The sequence below is a fragment of the Saimiri boliviensis genome, chromosome 5 (genome assembly GCF_048565385.1).
Source record: "Saimiri boliviensis isolate mSaiBol1 chromosome 5, mSaiBol1.pri, whole genome shotgun sequence".
In the NCBI taxonomy this organism is placed as follows: Eukaryota; Metazoa; Chordata; class Mammalia; order Primates; family Cebidae; genus Saimiri; species Saimiri boliviensis.
In genome coordinates this window covers 133,503,461-133,523,666 of record NC_133453.1, presented here as the reverse complement: position 1 = coordinate 133,523,666, position 20,206 = coordinate 133,503,461, and the positions used below count along the sequence as shown (strand labels likewise).

The 20,206-nt window shown below is 43.3% G+C and overlaps 1 protein-coding gene and 1 pseudogene across 4 annotated transcripts in view; both read right to left on the bottom strand.

Annotated features, from left to right (window-relative positions):
- The window catches only part of ABHD2 (abhydrolase domain containing 2, acylglycerol lipase), a 110,678-nt gene that overhangs the window by 54,201 nt on the left and 36,271 nt on the right, over nt 1-20,206 (bottom strand). Inside the window, exon 1 of one of the 4 annotated variants that reach the window (XM_010349840.3) lies at nt 10,990-15,964. The exons of the other annotated variants lie outside the window; for them this stretch is intronic. The gene's annotated coding sequence lies outside the window, so the exon portion shown is untranslated. Of the gene's footprint in view, nt 1-10,989; nt 15,965-20,206 lie in introns of those variants that run through there. 4 annotated transcript variants of the gene reach the window in all.
- Nucleotides 19,380-19,445, bottom strand: LOC120368130 (U7 small nuclear RNA; annotated as a pseudogene).

The window sequence follows — 20,206 nt, the reverse complement described above, 5'->3', positions numbered from 1 at the left end:
CTCTGCTCTAGGAGCTGGGTGAGTCATGTCTATGGTTTATTTATTTATTTCTTTATTTTTAGAAACAAGGTCTTAGGCCGGGCGCGGTGGCTCAAGCCTGTAATCCCAGCACTTTGGGAGGCCGAGGCGGGTGGATCACGAGGTCAAGAGATCGAGACCATCCTGGTCAACATGGTGAAACCCCGTCTCTACTAAAAATACAAAAATTAGCTGGGCATGGTGGCGCACGCCTGTAGTCCCAGCTACTAGGGAGGCTGAGGCAGGAGAATTGCTTGAACCCAGGGGGCGGAGGTTGCGGTGAGCCGAGATCGTGCCATTGCACTCCAGCCTGGGTAACAAGAGCGAAACCCCGTCTCAAAAAAAAAAAAAAAAAAAAAAAAACAAGGTCTTGGCTGGGCGCGGTGGCTCAAGCCTGTAATCCCAGTACTTTGGGAGGCCGAGGCGGGTGGATCACAAGGTCAAGAGATCGAGACCATCCTGGTCAACATGGTGAAACTCCGTCTCTACTAAAAATACAAAAAATTAGCTAGGCATGGTGACGCCTGCCTGTAATCCCAGCTACTCGGGAGGCTGAGGAAGGAGAATTGCCTGAACCCAGGAGGCAGAGGTTGTGGTGAGCCGAGATACGCGCCATTGCACTCCAGCCTGGGTAACAAGAGCGAAACTCCGTCTCAAAAAAAAAAAAAAGAAACAAGGTCTTACTCTGTCACCTAGGCTGGAGTTAGCGGTACAACTATGGCTCATTGACCTCCCAGGCTCAAGCAATCCTCCTATCTCAGCCTCCTGAGTAGCTGGGTCCACCGGCACATGCCAACATGCCCGGTTAATTTTTTTCTTTTTTCTGTAGAGACAGCGTCTTGCTATGCTGTCAGGGTTGGTCTTGAACTCCTGGGCTCAAGCGATCACCCACCTCAGCTTCCCAGAGTGCTGGGATTATAGAAGTGAGCCATCTTGCCTGGAACTTCTACCTTCATCTTCCCAATTTGGAGCAATGGTATCATCCCCATTTTAAAGATGAGGACCAAAAAAAAAAAAAAAGCTAGGATTATAGGACAGGTCTCTGATTCAGTCCAAAGCTTTTCTTACTTTATCACACTCAAGCCTCATCAACTCCCCAACCAGAAGTTAAAATAACAGCTTTGTACCTATTTTCTCCTCTCTGATCAACTGTCAACATATTCTATATTAAATAATGTTTCTCCAAATTGATAACTGAATTTGTTGGAGCTTCTCTACTTCGGTCTTCACAGGTCTTTGACAAAAAACACTGCTTTCATTCTACATGTTGTTCACAATTATAACTGACTTCTTGTTGGTGGAGTTTTTTTCTGCAGAAGATATACCTAGGGGCTAATTAATTTGAATATTCACATTTAATTATTTCTAAGATGAAGCCAGAATATTAATAAAATCATACTGAATATCTCTCCAAAGATAATGAGATCCAGGAGAGCAAAGACAGCAAGAGCAAGAGAGAATGGAAGTGCTTCTAGAAAAGTGACAGGTATTTGATTTGGGGACACATTTTTACCCTACTTTCGTGGGTAAGGACAGGTATTAGTGGTGGGGGAAACTCTGGGAGTGAAGCTTTGTGTCAGCTCCACGAGTCTGAAAACTGAGCTCTGGGCCTCCTGTGTGTGCATATGTGCAGGCATGTGTGTGCACACAGGGAAGGCGGGACAGCCAGGAAGGGCGAGTTTAGGAGAACATTTTGTCAGTTCCTATCCCAGATCCTGAACTGCCAGAGCCTTCCCGCTTCACAGGCCTGGAAGCCAGGGCTGCTGCTGCTGCCACCACAGGCACCTCTGGTTTCCTTTCTGGCCTCTCTGTTTAGCCCCCAGCCTGGCTGACCTGAAGCCAGCAGATCAACAGCAGGTCTTCCGTGAGCCCACCCCACCGGGCCTCATCCTTCTCCACTAGGACACCACCCCCACTGGAAGCCCCTTCTTTTCAGAAGGCCAGATGTGGCATAGACCCTGCATGCAATCTCACCAGTCCTGCTGGGGAGGCGAGCCTGAGGCCGGGAAAGGGCTTCCCCATTATCTTCAGGAACAAACACCTTGGACCTTTTATCTCAAAATGGCAACGGCATATTCAGCTTCCCAAACACCCATTAATAGGCTCATCAGAAATCCGCTTTGAACACAGCATTTTCCTCTCACTGGAGGCAAATTCTTCTCCACAGCTGTCACACATCACGTTTTCACTGTTGTTGCTAAATGCTCTATTCCTGAATTGCAGGATCTACAGAGGAAAATTCCAATGCAGAGACTGATTCTGCCTGAAATGACCAAAAGTGGCCTGAGGACACAAAAGAGCAATCCTCTTCCATTCCTGTAACTGGTTTCCAGATTCAGGAGGGAGGCCACTGGGCCAAGCTGGCACATCTATGACCTTTTGTGCATATCATGCAAGCTATAAAGCATAAATGTTAGGAGAACAGGCCCATAAGTTACAATAAAACCACTTAAAAAGAAACCGTACTTTTTTGCTCGAAGGAAAAATTAACGTGTTTTTCTAAAGTTCAAAGAAAACCAGTTAACATCCCTCAGAACTGTATCCACATGTTAAATGCAACTGATCCCACCATCTTCCTGTTCCATAAACAGCATGCAGGACTGCCACACCCCTCCCTACACAGAATAAAGCACAGTCCTCTCTCCTCCCATCCCATTTCAGCCCAGTTTTGACACCATGCTTTAAGTGGGGAGGTTTTATTAAGAAGCTCCAGCGTTCCACTTGACAAATGCCATCATTAGAGAACTAATCCTGCAAAGAGCCAAATGTTATTGACCCAACTTTAGGATAAGGCATCACCGTTTCCAGACCTGAGCTGACAAAGTGCTAAGTGCAAAGCTCCCAGACTCGCTCCACACTGACCATACAGGACGCACGCTGACACTCAGCACAAAGAACGCCCGGACCTTGTCCCCACCTGCCTGGTCACCTCTCTCCTGTCTGGAGGACACACACATAGATGTCAACGGTCTGCTCTTTCCCCAACCCAGTGTTGCCTTTTGGCTACTTCTCAGCCCAAGGCTACCTCAAAATCTGTGCCAGGGTTATGGGGGAGGGAAAGTCACAGCTGGAAAATCACATTATATTTGTCACTATTCTTAGTGGGGAAAAAGTCAAATGTCTAAATGTGAAGCCCCTGGATTATCTACACGAAATGCTCTTTTAAGAACACGCTAATTGAACAGGAGCTGTGCTGTCTGGAGAGTAATGTCAGAGAGCGGAGGGAGTGAGGACGCTGCACCTGGCTCCCGCTCTCACAGCCACTGCAGTGTATTGAGCTCCATAGAGACAGCACCGGGGCAGGTGGAGGCCAGATGGGCACTGGGTGACTCTGCCTCACTGAGGAAAAGGAGACCCTAAGAAGCCAAGAGGGAAAATGTCATTATATGCATTTTTTTGTGCAAACTTGTCGAGAGGAGCATAAGAAGAAGCACCCAGATGTTTCAGTCAATGCCTCAAAGTTTTCTAAGAAGAGATCAGAGAGGTGGAAGACCATGTCTGCTAAAGAGAAAGGAAAATTTGAAGATATGGCAAAGGGGGACAAGGCCCATTATGAAAGAGAAATGAAAACCTATACCTTTCCTAAAGGGGAGACAAAAAAGAAGTTCAAGGATCACAATGCACCCAAGAGGGCTCCTTCGGCCTTCTTCCTGATATCGCCCAAAATCAAAGGAGAACATCCTGGCCTGTCCACTAGTGATGTAACACTGCCGAAGATGACAAGTAGCCTTAAGAAAAGAAAAGGCTGTGAACTGAAGGAAAAATATGAAAAGAATATTGCTGTATGTTGAGCTAAAGGAAAGCCTGCTGCAGCAAAAACGGGAGTGAATTTTCAAGGCTGAAAAATGCAAGAAAAAGAAGGAAGAGAAGGAAGATGAAGAGGATGAGGAGGGAGGAGGAAGATAAGACGATGATGATGAATAAGTTGGTGCTAGTGCAGTTTTTATTCTTGTCTATAAAGCATTTAACCCCCTTGTATATAACTCACTCCTTTTAAAGGAAAAAATTGAAATGCAAGGCTGTATAACATTTTTAAATAGTACAGTGTCTTTTTTGTACAGTTAACACACTACTGAATGTGTCTTTAGATATCCCTGTCCTGATGGTATTTTCAATAGCCACTAACCTTGCCTCGTACAGTATAGGTGTTGTAAATTGGCATGGAAATTTAAAGCAGGTTCTTGTTGGTACACAGCACAAATTAATTATCTATGGGGATGGTAGTTTTTCATCTTCAGTTGTCTCCATTGCAGCTTATAAAAAATAATTGTTTTTCTCTTAACTGAATACCACTCTGTAATTGCAAAAAAAAAAAAAAAAAAAAAAAAGCTGCAGCTGTTTTGTTGACATTCTAAATGCTTCTAAGCAAATACAATTTTTTATTAAAAATAAAAACACACTAATCAAGAGATGACTGTAAGAATTAAAATGCTGACTTTTGACATCAGCATCTGTACTACATCTTGCCTTTCTTTGATGTGCAGAAAACACCACAAAAAATGGCAAGCAATGATGTTAGAAAAAAATGGGTTCTAAAAATATTTAATAAAAATTGTTTGTCAGTAATTACATAGATCATTACTAATAAGCCATACTGAAAATCTGACTCCATTCTTGCTCCCAGGAAATTCACAATCATGAAAAGGAGGTAAGAAACCTTTATAATGCTCTTTTGGGCTCAAAAGACTTAAATAAATGAACTTGCACTGGAAAGTTCAGCACCACAAACATGTCAATTTTCCCTAAATTACCTATAAACTTAACAGATACACAATAAAAATAATAAGATGTTTATATTTGGAATTAAACAAGCATTCTAAAATTTATTTGGAAAATGGAACCAGCTATAATAGCCAAGAAAAGTATGAAAACAAGTAAATACTGGGGTATGAGCACCACACCACTGCCCACAGCAAAACACAGTACAAAGCTGTAGTCTGCTGATGGGACGTATTCAGGATCATTAGCAGAACACAAAAGACTGGACATATGCCTAAATACATCCAGGAAATTTAGTTGGTGAAAAAGGTGGCATTTGAATAATGGGGTAAAGATAGATTGTTTAATAAATAGTGTTAGACAAAGGGTAGTCACCTTAAAAATAATTATGTTGGAGCCACACCTCACCCTGGGATAAATTCTGCAAGGATCAAACATTTCAAAACAAAAATGAAATCATTCATATGCTAGAAGAAATTCTAGGTTTTTAAAAATAATCTTGTAGTGAATAAGACATTTCTAAGGAAACCAGAAATCCCAGAAGCCGCAAAAGAAACAACAGAAAAATTTAATTACTCAAACATTTAAAAAAATTATGCATGGCAAATATCACTATGGGCAAAGTCAAAAGACAAATGACAAACCAAGAACAAATATTTGCAATTCATACCACAAAGGGCTAATTTCCCTAGCACATAAAGAGCTCTCTCAAATGATTAGGAAAAAGACCAATGACCATCAGAAAAACAGTCAGAGGCTACCAACAAGCAGTGAACAGAAAAGGAAATAAAAAGAGTTCTAAAATATAAAAAGACACACAGTCTCTTTAATCAAAGAAAGCCTAATTAAAACCACAGTGAGAAAACATTTTTCACCTGTCAGATTGGCAAATATCAAAAAGTGTAATACTCCCAAGGGGAGAGGCTTGAGGGCAACAGCTAACAAAATTTTCCATGCACATCCCCATTGACCCAGCAATTCTGCTTCTAGGAGTTTATCCTACACTGATATGTGTGCATCACATGGTGATTAAAATACAAAAACATTCAGTGCAACATTGTGAAAGCAAAAGATTACAAATAAAGGAAACCTCCATCTAGGAGACTGGGTAAACAAACTATGTTTGCTTATGGAATACTAAGCAGCCAAGACATAAATGGAGGAAGCTCTTTCATAACTCCCTTGGACAACTCTGAGTGATATTTCACAAAAAAAAGATGGGGCCGGGCGCGGTGGCTCAAGCCTGTAATCCCAGCACTTTAGGAGGCCGAGGCGGGTGGATCACGAGGTCAAGAGATCGAGATCATCCTGGTCGACATGGTGAAACCCCATCTCTACTAAAAATACAAAAAATTAGCTGGGCATGGTGGCACATGCCTGTAATCCCAGCTACTCAGGAGGCTGAGGCAGGAGAATTGCCTGAACCCAGGAGGCGGAGGTTGCGGGTGAGCTGAGATCACGCCATTGCACTCCAGCCTGGGTAACAAGAGCGAAACTCCGTCTACAGAAAAAAAAAAAAAAAAAAAAAAGATGGAAGGATAAACAAGAGCCTACTGACAGCAAGGGTAACACAGAAGGAGGGTACAAGGTCACAGGTTCTACTGGCTGAAAGAACTACTAGGAAACGCAGCTAGGCCTCTTGAGCAGAGTGAGCTTTGAGCAGAAATGTAAGAGGAAGGAAATGATGCAGCTGCCCTAGAGTTTTCCATCAGAGGAACACAGTTACAAAAAGCTGACAGAAGCCACTGTTGATGGCTGCAGGTTAGCCCTGTAGTAATGGCAGCCCTCCCCTCCCCTATGGCATGTGAGTACAGAAAAACATTTTCTCAAATGGTCAACAACTCCATCTTTGAGAAAAGCCAGCTTAAGCACCAGAACTTCACCTTGTCCACACAGTGAGAGTGCCACAAAACCATACAGATAAGCATATTCTAGAAAGTTCTACTAAAGCAAAGTCCACCTCTCTTTACATATAAAGGACAAATGCAAAGGACATTGCTGGTGTCACTGCTTATACTTATTATCACGAATAAACAACATAACAGCTTTCAAAACTATGAAGGATGAAATGCACATTCAGAGTCCTCTTAATTTCATAACAATCTGAAATAGCTTAAGAAATCAGAAGTTTAAAAACCACCCATATCCTCACAAGCCTTATAAAAATATTCTCATTTTGGTTTCATCTGTATCTATCCGAAAACAGAGTATTTACATAGTTGTAGCAGTGGTGCTCAGGCAGAGATATATAATTGTCTTCTGCTTTTTTCACTTATCCCCTGTTTTTATAGATAATTAGTACACTAAATTCTGAATGTCTGCATAAAACTCTATCCTGCTTATTAGCTATAGTTAAGGGAGGGAGCAAACATTTACTTAGCCTTTTCTATGGGCATGCTACATCATTCAATTTATCCCTTATGGCAATTCTTATTATTAGGAACCCCTTTACAGACAAGAAACGGAGTATCCAACAGTCTACTGCACAGCCAACCCTGTATTTGAACTCTGTGTTTGACCTGACAGCTCACTTTCCTTCCCCTGCATTAAATTGCTGCTGCCTCCATTGCTGGATGCTACTATTCCTGATTTTTGCTAGAATAAACAATGACAGCAAAATATCTTTACTTATTTTGCTTTCACCTTTCTTTTTTTTTTTTTTTCATTTTTTTCAGCTTCTGTTTAAAAAGTCCAACAGGATGCCACATCTGTCTCGTGACTCCTGCCCCTGAGAGATGACTATTTTTAACTCCTTGAGTTGTCCCTATCACCCCACACTTGCCTCTACTTCTCAATGCCATGCTTATCCTGCTTATGCCCATTCTTCGATTTCAGTTTTCAATCGAACTTGTTGAGCTTCCTCCTCTGGAAGGTGCTAGCTTTCTTACAGCTCCCCTAAGATGTACGTTTTCTCCTCCCCCATTCTTTTCAACACTGTTCTAGCAACACTTTTGGCTAATTTTCAGTGTTTATAAAATTACAATTATGGAGGTATTAGCCACAAAGAAGTCATATGTTGTATTCTTTTTTGTGAAATTTTTTATTTTCTCTCAAGTTATCACTTTTATCATTTCCTCATTGGCTTAGTTTTCTATGTGCCAATCATCCGTTTGTCTCCGAACTCTAGGGAACCTGTGAGTATCTCAAGAGTCAGAAACCAGTTTTGCTTTCTCCTGGACACACCGCTGAGGAGCCCCTGTGCCTGCTCCCCTCTGGAAGGGCTTCCCATCCTGTCCCTTCACCTCTCTGCTGCGTCCTAGATCCCAAGGCCACACCAGATGCTATCAGACAACAGAGAACAAGACCACAAATGTCCAGGAAGCATTAATCAGAGAGCGGGTGATTATGTTCTCTCAAATAAAGAGGCTGTGTAGATGTATGAAGGGATTCCAGGGAGAAGTCATTGCGAGGATAAGACACAGGCAAGAGAGAACACACAGCATGGGAAAATGTGGAGAGATCTGATGTGCCTAGACCACAAGGAATATGGGGAAGAAGGGGTGAGGGCTGATGCTGGACCTTGCCCCACAGGCAGTGAGGAGCCACTGTGGTTTAAAGCAGGGGCATGGCATTATCAATTTGTGCATTAAGGAGATAATTTGGTGGTCTGCAAGATCAATTAGAAATGGTAGAGAATGGAGGTAAAGCTATTGCATTCTTCCAAGTGAAAGCTGATGATGTCCTGAGGTAAGACAAAGGCACTGAACGACGAGAAGAGATGGACTGAAGTACAGAAGGAAGGGGGTCCAAGTGACACAGGCTGCCTGTGCCCTTGATTATAGGTCCTGGACATAGGTAAGTGTGTGCTGCTTCTGAAGTTAGGCATGGGCATGAACCTTGCTTTAAGTCAATGGTGTCCAATCTTTCGGCTTCCCTGGGCCACACTGGAAGAATTGACTTGGGCCACACATAAAATACACTAACACTAATGACAGCTGATGGGCTGAACAAAAAAGCAAATCACAAAAAGAACTCATGATATTTTAAGAAAGTTTACAGATTTGTGTTGGGCTGCATTCAAGGCTGTCCTGGGCCACATGGAGCCTGTGGGCTATGGGCTGGAGAAGCTTGCAAGCTTGTCCAACTTGCCTTATTTTGTTGTTATGGTTCTGTTTCTTCTGTTTTATGCTTTTAGCCTGAAGCCATGATTTTTAGTTTCTGTCTCTAGTGATAAGTGAAAGAGAGGGATGAGGAAGGGGCTTTATTGTCGAGACCCTAAAAGAACAGAAACTAAGAACCCATGACTATATTCTCTCCCTTGGACACCCAAACCAATGAAATGGGAAAGGAAATGCCCAAGTGCCATTTCCAGTAGCAGCCTTTAAGAGCCAGTGTGTGAGGTGTGACATTGCTCTTCCTGGTTTGGTGGTGATCACGGAAACACGTGTTAAGATGGCACCTCCATCAGCTGGGGTCCTGGTGGGATGATAAATCAGCAGAGCCCTCCTGCCTATTGAAATAAACATGCAGCATGAGTTTGTAGTTTTAAGATGCGCAGGTTTAGAGGTAATTAGTTACCATAACATCAACTAGTCTACCTTGACTAATACGACATCCAATTTAATATAATTTTAACAATACTGCCATATTTTCCTCTGAGTATCAAATAATATTTCATATTTTAAAGCTTCACTGTTACCAAGTCTTAACATGTGGTACTTATTACACGTATTTCCTTTTGTGGAATTTATCAAGGCACATCTTTTCCCACCTACCTACTGATGTTCTACTGACATTCAGATGTGCTTGTGTGACCTTTATGTACATTATGTCTTTTGCTATTTGTACAACTGATCTAGCTAGTAATATTAAAATAGCTAGCCGGGCGCGGTGGCTCAAGCCTGTAATCCCAGCACTTTGGGAGGCCGAGGCGGGTGGATCACGAGGTCAAGAGATCGAGACCATCCTGGTCAACAAGGTGAAACCCCGTCTCTACTAAAAATACAAAAATTAGCTGGGCATGGTGGTGCGTGCCTGTAATCCCAGCTACTCAGGAGGCTGAGGCAGGAGAATTGCCTGAACCCAGGAGGCGGAGTTTGCGGTGAGCCGAGATCGCGCCATTGCACTCCAGCCTGGGTAACAAGAGCGAAACTACGTCTCAAAAAAAAAAAAAAATAGCTACACTAATAGCAGCTGTATTTACCGAACTCTTATACATGCCAAGTATGCTATAAATCATCTTACATGCTCTGTTCTTTTTTTAAATCAGAATACTGAACCTATGAAGTAAGTGCTACTATACCCATCTTACAAATGAGGAAACAGAAGCTCAGCAAGGTGAAGCCACTGGCCAGCAGACGGCAGGGCTGGCAGCTGAGCCCAGGTGGGTCTCACTGCAGACAGGGGCTCTGGATCCCCAGTGGGGGCAATGGCTCATTAACTTCACCCTCTCACTTGGGCCTCTGGATTTACCCTCTCAATCTTAGGGGGAAAACCTTCATTCAATTTGGTTTTCTCCTCCAGTTGCTATTTTTTTCTCCTTCCTTTCCTGATGTTTGTTTCCTCACTCACTTCTTTGGTTGCTATTGTGCTGACCTGTTTATTCACCTCACTCCTGAAAACACATTCTTAAAAATCCCTGGTCCTTTCTGGCCAAAGGCTTTGGTCAGCACTCATCCTTCCTGAGTTTCTGACACCTTCTTCAATGTTTTCCTTCTCTGGCTGTCACGACATTCAAGGCTCCTGCTTCTCCCTCACCTTTCTGACTGCCTGTCCCTGGCTCTTCGTCCCGTCCTAGTCATGGCCTGCCTCAGCCATCAGTCCTCAGTGTGTCTCTCTGCCCACCCCCACAACGTCCCCTACCTGCAGCTGATCTGGAATCTGCACATCGAGCTCTCACCTGAGTTCTAATGCCACAGCTGTATGTACATGCCCATGTGCACATCCTGTGGACAAGCCCCAAAGTAAACAGCTTTCCCTGAGAAAGCAGCTTCCCCATTTGACTTCTCTATTTCTGTCAATGACTCTATTCTCTCAACCACTCAGTAACCTCAGCATAATCTGTGATTCGGCCCTTTCCTCTGATGCCCAAGGCCATTCCATTTTCCACGGATACCACTGATTCTACCTCAGAACACCTCTGGAATTTGTCCCATGCTTCCCTTTCTTTCCTACCACCTACCACCAGTGTTCACAGGATCAAGCCCAAACTGTTCCTCTCCAGGAATTTGAGACTCCTCATGATCTGATCTCCTCTTCCTCCGCCCATAGACCCTAGGGCTCTCTGATACAATCAGACAGCTCTCAGCTCACCAGATCATGGCATAGGGACCTTGCGAGGAGCTGGCCAGGAAGCAACTGTAGAGACCAGACCAGAGATGGGGCCCAAAGCCCATTAGCAAACAAAATCAAAGGGCACTGTTAGCAAAGGACAGACTGGGTGGCAGGGCCAAACACGATGCAAGCAGCACCAAGGTCACTTTTGGGAATTACAAGAGAGATAATCAAAGTCCAGCCAAATGAAGATCCATGGAACTGGGAGATAAGAACAGAGCGTCTGTGGTCAGGGCAAAGCAGTGACAATGTAATTATGTGCCAATGACAGCAAGGCCTCTGCCACCTTCTTATCTTGCTGCCTGGGTGGAAGGCCCACAGGACAAAAGGACAAAGGTGAATGGGTGAAAGTGCTGGCTTGGGCAGCAAAGCCGGTTTTCTGCTGTGAGTGCTTGTTTAAATAACTGATTTTACTGGTTTATGTTCACACCCACATCTGTGCCTTGTCTCCTACTGTCCCATCTATCCAAAGCCAACTAATCTTTCAGGATTATGCAAGACCTCATCATCCAAGCCACCACAGTTATATCTCCTCTTTCTTTGAACTCCTTTATCACTTACCTGAGTTACTCTGTCAATCACATGTTCCTACCAAAAGACTCTACTAAAGTTAGTATGTACTGATTCTATGAGAAGCAGCACCCACAGGGAAGACAGAAAATTTTTAGACAGTCTCTGTCCTTAAGCCTCTAGAATACAGTTGAGGCGTGACAAGAGATACACATGTGGAAAGTTATAGTTTCCACCCCTGTCTTTTGGTAAGAGCCAATGAAACAGAAACAGGTAAAAGTCAGGGATGCTTCAAGAGCTACGATTTGGGAAGGCCTGAGGATTCCGTAGAGAAGATGAAAATGTGAGAACAAGTACTATGAGTGATATAGGAGGGGCTGAGTATGGTATACAGATGGTAAACAGACTGGAAGAGCCGGTTACTAAGTATTACTACTTGACTAATTTTCTATGTACACACATTCACGGAGAAGAATCTTCCTTTATTCAAATCCCAAGGAAGGGAAAGTCCATACTATCGTGGCTTGGCAGGCTTCAATATTTTAAAAAGCATTTATGGAGTTTCTCGCTTTACATTAATAAAAGCATTTAAGGAGTTTCTGGGTATAATACAAGTAGATCTGATTCCATGCAAGTCCTGTAAAGCAAACTGTTCAAGCTTTTGTGATCTGGCTGCAAACACCATTTCAGGGTTTTGCCAGCGGGAGGATTTGGTGCTACATATCACAGGAAAGTCAGTTTGGTCATGGCAACGGCATTAGTACTTAGTGGAAGGGTGGAAAAACATATAACCTGCTGTTTCTCACAAATCTCTCCCTTCCTGGGAGGCCACAGATGGTTCTGGATCAGCCACTGACCTCCAGGCAGGGTTCCCAAATGTTTCAGATTACAGACTCTTATAATGGCTACCTCAGAAGTTAAGCCGTCTGGCTTGATGCCATGCACCCACGCAGACCCAGAGCCCTCACTCCAGGATTAGAAAGTGAAGCCAGGTAGCCTTAGGGTGGTTCACAAGCTGCCACGATGCTGGCTCATTTGCATGGCTCACCGTGGTACTACATTGCAGGCAGCTACCTCCAGCATATGGAGGCCTCTGAGGAGTACCCAGCCCTTGGTACTTGGTAGAGGGTACTTCTCAGCCTGAATACCAACAGTCAGGGGGTAGCAACAGCACTGGCTTCTCATTCTCATCCAATCATGCATAAAATCAAGTCTTCAAGGACTACAGCTTTCTGTATGAGTGACAGCTTTCAAGATTTTCATGGAGGGGAAGATTTCATTATAAACTCAGGAAAATACTTTCCCTAAGTAAACATTACACCATCTAATAAATTCTGACCCTAAAGCTCAGGCTCCCAAGGAGACTCCATTTGCAGAGAAGTATTCTTGATGCTGCTGAAGAAGACTGGGCTTCTAAAGCCAGTCACTTCACTCACTGCTGCTTCAAAGAAAAGTATAAACAGTAGTAAGCTCTTTTTTTTTTTTTTTTTTTTTTGAGGCGGAGTTTCGCTTGTTACCCAGGCTGGAGTGCAATGGTGCGATCTCGGCTCACCGCAACCTCCGCCTCCTGGGTTCAGGCAATTCTCCTGCCTCAGCCTCCTGAGTGGCTGGGATCACAGGCACGCGCCACCATGCCCAGCTAATTTTTTGTATTTTTAGTAGAGATGGGGTTTCACCTTGTTGACCGGGATGGTCTCGATCTCTTGACCTAGTGATCCATTCGCCTCGGCCTCCCAAAGTGCTGGGATTACAGGCTTGAGCCACCACACCTCGCCAGTAGTAAGCTCTTAACTCTCCACATCGCCGGATGGCAACACTGGCACTGAGAGTTTAGGAAGAATTCTTATTTACCCTCCAGAATATACTTTCCAAGTCAGTTTACTGTCTTAATTATATTTTACCAACGAAGTGTATACTATTTTGTAGTACAAAGTGTGCTATAATAGTGAAGGGGGGCATGCTGAGAAGCAGGCTGAGAAAAAGAAGATTTGAGATCAAAATTGGCAAATTCTGTATTCACAGGGTCAGTAAAACATGAGAGGCTGATAAAAGTTGGTTACACTTTCTAGGAAACAAGATCCATTTCCTGCTCCTGGAGATTGGAGCAATTTTCAGTCAACCACACATTGAGAAGGAGTATAAAAGTAGATCTGATTCCATGAAAGTCCTATAAAGCGAATTAGGTTTAAGTTAAAAGGTAAGGATGAATGGTTGGACCCAGGTGGATTCTGAAGTCAAGCCTGGGAAGGACTGACACGGAGGGGTGACCCCAAACAGGAACTTACATGTGGAGCCAAGGCCCACTCGCCATTCACATGTGCTGGATCTGGCACCATGTGATGGGATCAGTTGCATATACTTCCTTTGCTCTTTTGGAGACATAGTTGGGCCCTGAAGAATCAACTCGGTATGATGAATAGTGCAGTATAAGGGTCATACATTTTTGGACACTGGAATTGATTGTTTTAAAGAATGTACAGCACAGGAGAGATGAGCCTTTTTCCATCTGAACTAAATCAAGGGAGTCTCGACTATTTCGGATTCTGAAACTTTTTTTTTTTTTTTTAAGATCTTTCAGCCTTCAGCAATTCCTATAAGAAGGCATAAAGTCTTTAAGAAGAAGCTACAATCTGTATCTAGGTTAGAGAAGGTGGATGAATTCTGTAGCAGACTCAGACTTGATTATCTTGATTTGGTACAAAAGAACTCAAAGATGGCGGCACTTTTCTTCCCGGTGTGGCTGGTCTCTTGCATAAATGACCTGCTAGTGCAGCCACAAGGCAGGCAGGCAACATCCAAGATAGTGGGTAGTCAAGAGGGTGAACAACTCATCCCTGTTTCCCCTGGAATTCCCTGATATTAGCACTGACAGTCCCATGCTCCGGTCTTGAGCAAATTGGAATGGTCTGGTCAGCCAAGTAATAAAAGAGAATGTCCCAGGGTCAGCAGTTTAATTTTCTTACTTTGACAGTTTTGGTTTGGGCTATTTCACCAGAAACATGAGAATTTTAAGATGAAATTGCCTGAAATTCTGACTTATTGAGGCTAGTCCTTAATACTCAGCCTCAATCAAGATGATTTTGGGTCTTTCATTTTTCAGGAATTTTCTAACAATATAAGTTTGCAGGTGAATGTGCTCTGAAGGTCTGGTGGCTACAGAATAAGCACATCAGAACACTAGAGTTCTGCCAATCAATTGTTAATAGTTCACCAGAAATATCCACAGAAATATTTGCACAACTCTTAAAACGGATAAAATCAGGTCAATGGAATTAAGACTCTTGGCAATTAGGAGTTTATCCTGTGAAAAGGACAAAGCTTTGGTACTCAGCCAAGAAGGAAAGGATCTAAATCTGATGTGGAATGTCTGTGAGCAAGAGGGAATTAAAAGAAATTTAAGTCCAAGATAATGAAATTCTTCTCAGCTTTCACTTGCTATAAATAAATAAGCTGTGCTGGCTCCAGAATTTTTACCTAGGAGGGGGCTAGGGTGGCAATCTGACTGAAAGGGAGTGTGTGAATTGCGTTTGACTGATGCTTTAAGATTGAGAAAACACCAACTGTCCATCTCAAAGCTCCTAACCCCAGCCTCTGTATTGGTACTGCCTCCGCAAAGAAACAGCTTTATAACAAGGAAGCAGAGAAGAAAATGGATAGAGTAGCCGTTTCATATGTGGAGTCCCATGCTCTTTAGATCTAGAAAATAACTCCATATATTGCACTATCAGAGAGAGATATGAATTAGTGCTTTTCTGTAGTGTACTTCTAATTATTTAATACTTCCTTGGTACACTAGGACAAAAATAGCATATTTTATATATCTATGACAAATACAGTATTTGTGCACACAAAACTGAGCTTTTATTTGGGGCAGATGAAAAATGGATATTTACTATTGAGAAGTATGTACCACAGCAAGAGGGAGTTGGTAGGGTTTGAGCGAATAATCAAAAGCAGATTTGCTCTGCTTTATTAGAAATAATTAGGGGCTGGGTGTGGTGGCTCACACCTGTAATCCCAGCACTTTGGGAGTTGAGGCTGGAGGATCCCTAGCCCAGGGGATTGAGACCAGCCTGTGCAACACGGTGAGACTCTGTCTCTACAAAAATACTTTTTCTTTTCTTTTTTTTTTTTTTTGAGACCGAGTTTCGCTCTTGTTACCCAGGCTGGAGTGCAATAACGCGATCTCGGCTCACCGCAACCTCTGCCTCCTGGGTTCAGGCGATTCTCCTGCCTCAGCCTCCTCAGTAGCTGGGATTACAGGCACGCACCACCATGCCCAGCTAATTTGATCGAGACTATGATCTCGATCTCTTGACCTCGTGATCCACCCACCTTGGCCTCCCAAAGTGCTGGGATTACAGGCGTGAGCCACCGCGCCCGGCCCAAAAATACTTTTTTTTTTTTTTTTTTTTTTTGAGAGACGGAGTTTCCTTCTTGTTACCCAGGCTAGAGTGCAATGGCGCGATCTCGGCTCACCGCAACCTCCGCCTCCTGGGTTCAGGCAATTCTCCTGTCTCAGCCTCCTGAGTAGCTGGGATTACAGGCACGCGCCACCATGCCCAGCTAATTTTTTGTATTTTTAGTAGAGACGGGGTTTCACCATGTTGACCAGGATGGTCTCGATCTCTTGACCTCATGATCCACCCGCCTCGGCCTCCCAAAGTGCTGGGATTACAAGCTTGAGCCACCGCGCCCGGCCCCAAAAATACTTTTAAAAATTAGCCAGGCATGGTGGTGTGCACCTTTGGGTCCAGACACTTGGGAGCCTGAGGTGGGAGGATCTCTTGAGCCCAGAGGTTGAGCCTGCCATGAGCCATGAGTGTGCCACTGCACTCCAGCTTGGGTAACAGAGTGAGACACTGTCTCAAAAAAAAAAAAAAAAAAAAAATTAGGAACCACATTTGTAAGGAAACTGATTTTAAAAAGTGCCTCTAGAAAATTTTCATAAAGAAAAATCTTGAAAAAAATGATCTTTTAAAAACCCCTCCCCACAACGAATCTCAGAGAAGTAGATCCTCAAATGTACATTAACCAAGATTGATGGATGACTACCGGCAGGGAATTAAAGGTTTGGACACATTATGATGAGAACAGCATTCCAATAGGATTCCTGTTTGAAGTTTGCTGGTGAATGAAGAGAGAAAAGGGGAAAACCACAAGAGATGAGTCCATTATGGTCTGTGGAAGGGCCACAGGGCTCCTGCCTTCTCTTACGATTACCTGAAGCAGTTTCCAGGAGGACCATTCAGAGAGGGTCCCACGGCATAGGATAATCAACTGTTATTTCTGGCTTGGTGTTTAGTGGGTGCCTCTCATCCCTAAGCGTCAGGTGTTTCTCAAATCCACAAAGAACAATAATGTCCAGTTATTAATACAGGTGGCAGCTGGTTGCAGAAGAAAGTGATTATACGTTCATCTCTGGGGAAGGAAGTACCTACAGACATGTGGCTGTGGTTTTCATCATACTGCCTCCCTTCTCTGGACTCTGCAGGGGCTTCTAGATGTCTCTTGCATCCAGTGAAGATGGATGCAAACGTAAGCAGATAGGTAGCAGCATGGGTGAATGTTCATGGCAGTGTTTATCATGGTTTGGTGACAGCAGGTTACCAAACAATATGTATCACCATGATTTTGTGGGGGCAAGTATAAACAAAAGGAAAACCACAGTGATGATCGCCCACATATTAATATGGGTAGAATTATATTTTTTTATAATAATTATATAATTTTTTATTTTATATAATTTTATAATTTTATATTTTATAATTATAATTTTTTATAATTATAATAACAACTCAACTCTCTGTTTTTAGGCCTATTAGCTAAGCCCTCCATCACACTCCTCCTAAATGCCTTCATCTTTAGCTACAAGGCAGCCCACACTGGTAAGCTTGCTAATGAGTGAAAAGCAGCAGCCTGGCTTCCCGCAGGGGAGTGTACACATTTTAATAGCAGGCTTCCAGAGACAGGGCACCTGCTGCCTGTCTCTACTTTCCAACAGGGACCAGGTGATGAAAACTTCAGCCAGGCCCATCGGGAAGGAGAGGCTGCGAACTGCCCTATGCATATGCCTGGGTTTGTTCTGCCTTAATCTAAGACTGATAAAACAATCTTCCAGAAACAGAGTAGAGCCTTCCCCAATCAACAAAGCTCTGTGAGAGCTGAAAGTACAGCTGATTCCCTGGAGCACCACTGAACAAGCTGGAGACACTGCAGTTTGTTTCTCCTGGGCAGGCACACATGGCATCTGCCAGAAGGAGAACATCTGTCACTTAACACCAGTTTACGGAAAACAAGATACAGAATGGCACTGTACATGAGATCTGGACCCACCAGGAATCCTATTCTGTCTCCCCAAGTATGCAGCTCTTGATTTGGGGTATATATTCCAGTGATAAAGAAAAGAGACACAAATTCTCATAAAACAAGATGGAACACTCTAAATGGACACAGAAGTTACAAGCTGGGGAAACATGGTGGGAAGATGGAAGAGGGGCTCATTCTGGCTAAAGAGGACTAGAGGGGCAAGTTAGAGAATAGGATCTCAGAATTAATGCTATTTAAGGCAGGAAACAGAGGCTTACACCTGAAATCCTGTGCTCTGGAAGGCCAAGGTGGAATGATGGCTTAAAGGCCAGGAGTTTGAGACCAGACTGGGCAACATAGTGAGACTCTATTTCTACAAAAAAACTTTAAAAATTAGCTGGGCATGGCGGTGCACACTTGTAGTACCAGCTACTTGGGAGACTGAGGCAGGAGGATAGCTTAACCTTGGGAGTTTGAGGGTACAGTGAGTTATGATTATACTACTGCACTCCAGCCTGGGCAGCAGACAACCCTGTGTCTTAAAAACAGAATTGATGCTATTTAAGTTTTCTTATAGGATAAGAGGCATTTTGGTGCTGAGAAAACAGGGGATTTGGGATAGTGGGGGGACAATAGCCCAAGGGTCAGGTAATTCATGGGCAATGAGAGAATGCTATGAGTAATGAGGCTGGACAGGTAGGCCTGCCTCAGCTGCTAGCCTGCTTGAGGAAGCCAACTCAAGTAGTATTGGCTACTTGAGTTGTAGGTAGATGGGTGGGTCACAGGCAGGGAGGTCATGGTACATCTTTGTAAAACACCCAAGGGACTGGTAGTTACACAGCTGAATACATATGTAAAAGTCCTTGAGCTATATACTTAAGATTTGTACATTTTACTGTATATAAATGATAGCTTTAAAAAGTACTTTAAAAAAAAGCCGAAGGGAAACAGGGCCAGCCTGTCCAGCAGTACAGGGGCTGGGAATAGCTAGAAGAGGACAAACACACAAGAAAACCAGTCTCTTTACCCTACAGTCTGGGATCCTCTCCCAGGGTCCTTCCCCTAAAAGACCACTCTGATGCTTGCTTACAAAGCAAGGGTACCAGAATCAGAAGATGTCAGTGCTGAAGGGCACAGTGGGAGACATGCCTGTTTCATTTTACACAGAAGGAAACCAAGGACTAGAGGGGCTATCATTTTGTCCAGGGTTCGGTGGCTGGTTTAGAGACAGAAGACCAAGATTTGCATCCTAGTCCAAATTTCAATTCAAAGCTCTTTCTCTACCCAACTGCTGCCAGCAGCCATCAGGAAATTTGAATGAATGACAGGATTCTGAAGCTATACAAAATCAAACGTAAGCAGATAGGTAGCAGCATGGGTGAATGTTCATGGTAGTGTTTATCATGGTTTGGTGACAGCAGGTTACCAAACAATATGTATCACCATGATTTTGTGGGGGCAAGTATAAACAAAAGGAAAGCCACAGGGATGATCGCCCACATATTAATAGTGCATTATCCCCAGGTAGAATTATAATTTTTTTTTCATGTGGGAGGTTTTCTGGTAAAAACTGAAAAAAAGCTTGTTAGACAAATTCTAAAAGAGCTATAGGGCCAGGCACAGTGTCTCATGCCTGTTATCCTAGCACTTTGGGAGGTTGAGGGGTAGATGACGAGATTAGGAGTTTGAGACCAGCCTGACTAACATGGTGAAACCCCGTCTCTACTAAAAATACAAAAATTAGCCTGGTGTGGTGGTGGGCATCTGTAGTTCCAGCTACTCAGGAGGCTGAGGCAGGAGAATCGCTTGAACCCAGGAGGTGGAGGTTACAGTGAGCTGAGATGGTGCCACTGCACTCCAGCCTCGGTGATAGAGCTGTCAGTATTATTCAGTAATTCTGACTGCAGGTAGCTGGTTATTATGACGTGCAGAATTAGGACTTGTCCTTCCTCTTGGTTCTGGTATAGAAAAAATACTGATGAAAGGTGAACATCGGAAGCATGCTATGGGAGCAGGGATTATTGTTTTCCCCTCTTAGCATTAAGGTCAATTCGAAAATCTGTTTTACGATTATTTACCCAAAAGTACATTATAAATTAATCTTTTAATGTCTGGAGGAAAACTTTGCTTTAATGGAATGCCTTGTCTCTTGTTCACTTAGAAACAGATCAATATTTACCTAGTGATTCATTTTTGGTTCTCACGAAGTGTTTGCTCTTAGTGAAACAAGCTGACGAAAGCTCAGTTCAGAATTATAACAAAAATCTAGATCATGACACAAATCTTTTTTCTGAATAAAAACTTTAATGTATATTCATTTTTTTAAATGGAAAAGGTAGAGCACACAAACATTATCTGTAAGTGCTATCTCTCTCTT